Source organism: Gossypium arboreum, chromosome 4, assembly GCF_025698485.1.
Source record: "Gossypium arboreum isolate Shixiya-1 chromosome 4, ASM2569848v2, whole genome shotgun sequence".
NCBI lineage: Eukaryota > Viridiplantae > Streptophyta > Magnoliopsida > Malvales > Malvaceae > Gossypium > Gossypium arboreum.
This window is the reverse complement of record NC_069073.1, coordinates 26,333,582-26,336,182: the sequence shown is the minus strand read 5'-3', so window position 1 is coordinate 26,336,182 and position 2,601 is coordinate 26,333,582. Positions and strand designations below refer to the sequence as shown.

The window sequence follows — 2,601 nt, the reverse complement described above, 5'->3', positions numbered from 1 at the left end:
AAAGGCATAACAAGAAATTCATGATGCCCATACCTCATTCTCGAACGCGATTTTGGCACATCCGATTCTTCAACTCTCAACCGATAATAGCTGGACCTCAAATCTATCTTCGAGAATACTGCTTTCCTTTTCAACTGGTCAAGCAAATCATCACTCCTCGATAATAGATACTTGTGCTCAAGGTTACCTCCCGAGAAGCGCTTATTTATAGTCTAAGCTTGACTTACCTCTCGGTGTGTGATCATGGTGGCTCGAGGAGTTTACACTCCTCATCCCTCGCTATCAACTTTATCAATATAAGGTTTTAGACGAGCATTATTTACCTTAAAAGTTTGAATTTGGGGTGAATTAGCTTGATTGTATCATATGGGAAAATCTGAGTACCGTGAGAGGAATTTCTTCATTAGGTTCAAAAGTTGTAATGCGAGGATTTGCTACATCTAGTAGTACTTTGTCTCCAACCTTAAGTTGATTTGGTAATGTATTGAGCTCGTCCTGGCTCGATTTTGGTTTATCGAGTGTTCTCGGTTTCTGTATCCGCCATTCATCTAGTTCCTCGATTTGTAGCCTTCATTCTTCATAGATAGGCCCTTTGTTGTTGCTTGAACATGGCTCGTGTACGTTCTTCGAACTTATTTCCTACAAAGTAGGTTGCACCATATGGTCAGTTTTAGTAGTATGATTTATACAACCACCTTCAATTTTCGATGTGTTACTCGAATCACGAGCTTGAAGGGTGATTGTTTCGTCTCCCACACGAAGTCTGGGTTCATCTGTGCCAACATCAATTATTGTTCTAGCGGTTGCTAAAAAGGGCCTCCTTAAAATTAAAGGAATGTTACTATCCTCTTCTATGTCTAGAACAACAAAATCATCTGGGAATATAAATTTGTCAATTTTAACGAGTACATCTTCAACAGTCCCCCTAGGAAATCTGATTGTTTTATCGGCTAATTGAATACTCATCCTAGTTTGTTTGGGTTTCCCAAGACCTAGTTGTTTAAACATTTTGTAAGGCATGACATTGATACTAGCCCCTAAATCAGCCAAAGCATTATTAACATCTAGGCTACAAATTAAACATGGAATCCTAAAACTCTTTGGATCTTTTAATTTGTTGGCTAGGTTATTCTGTAGTATGGTTGAGCAAACTGTATTCAGCTCCACATGTGATGCCTCATCCAACTTCCGCTTATTTGTTAAAATCTCCTTTAGGAATTTGACTACGTTTGGCATCTGCAAAAGAGCTTCAATAAAAGGTAAGTTAATATGTAACTTCTTTAATAATTTAAGGAATTTACCGAATTGTTTTTCTGTGTGGTCTTTCCTTGTCGCATTTGGATATGGAACACAAGGTTTATATTCTTTACTTACCAATTTCTGGTCATTGTGGTCCACCTCACCCTTACCTTTACTTACCGCTGTTTCTTGCCTCGGTTCTGGTTCAGGTGTAACTAATCCTTCCTCATTTTGAATGGTAATTGCATTAATTTTCTCCCTTAGGTTAGATTCAGTGTTACTCGGCAGGCTACCTTGTGATCATTTAGATATCAATTTAACGAGTTGACCTATCTGAGTTTCGAGCCCTTAGATCGATGCTTGTTGATTTTTAAGTCTTGTCTCAAAGATTCTCGAAAACGAGTTTTTGACACCGAGATGAATTTTGTTAGCATCTCCTCAAGGTTCGGCTTTTCTCTTGTTGGTAGGGTGGTTGTTGGAAGCTTGGAGGTGGTGTTGGTTGCTGGTTCCTTTGCCACCCTATAAGAAATTTGAGTGGTTCCTCCAACTTGCATTGTAAGTATTACTTTAAGGATTATTTCGAGATAGCGGATTATTACCCATGTAATTTAACTGCTCATTCTCTATGTTGTGGCCATAGGGTGGGTACTATAAATTGCTTTATCCACCTCCACTTGCTTCGCACTGTATTACTGGGTAAACATGTGAAGAACCAAGAAAACTGTCAATTTTTTTATTCAAAAGTTCTACCTGATTGGAGAGCATGGTAACTGAATTGACGTTAAAAATGCCAGCCGCTTTTGTTGGCTTTGTCCTCATGACTTGCCACTGATAATTATTCAGTGACATCTCTTATATAAATTCATAAGCATCCTCAGGTGTCTTATTATTGATAGGTCCACCAGCGGCTGCGTCGATCATCTGTCGAGTCGAAGGATTCAGGCCATTGTGGAACGTTTCAACCTGTAGCCAGGGTGGTAACCCATGGTGAAGGCACATTCTCAACAGATCCTTGTATCTCTCCCATGCATCGTAGAGTGTTTCTAGATTCATCTGCATAAAAGAGGAGATATCATTACATAATTTGGCTGTTTTAGCCGGCAGAAAATATTTTAATAAAAATTTTTCGGTCATTTGTTCCCAAGTAGTGATTGACCCTCGTGGTAATGAGTTCAACCATTGTTTAACCTTATTCTTCAATGAAAAAGGGAATAACCAAAGGTGAATGGCGTCATCAGAAACGCCATTAATTTTAAATGTATCACATAGTTCCAAAAAGTTTGCCAAGTGAGCGTTGGTATCTTCGTCCTGCAAACCATCAAACTGAATAAATTGTTGTATCATTTGAATTGTGTTAGGTTT

The 2,601-nt window shown here is 38.7% G+C and overlaps 1 non-coding gene across 1 annotated transcript; it reads left to right on the top strand.

Annotated features, from left to right (window-relative positions):
• Positions 1-2,218: 2,218 nt before the first annotated feature.
• On the top strand, positions 2,219-2,325 carry LOC128292528 (small nucleolar RNA R71). Its single transcript, XR_008282513.1, has one exon. It is a non-coding gene; the product is annotated as a small nucleolar RNA R71 (small nucleolar RNA).
• Positions 2,326-2,601: the final 276 nt, after the last annotated feature.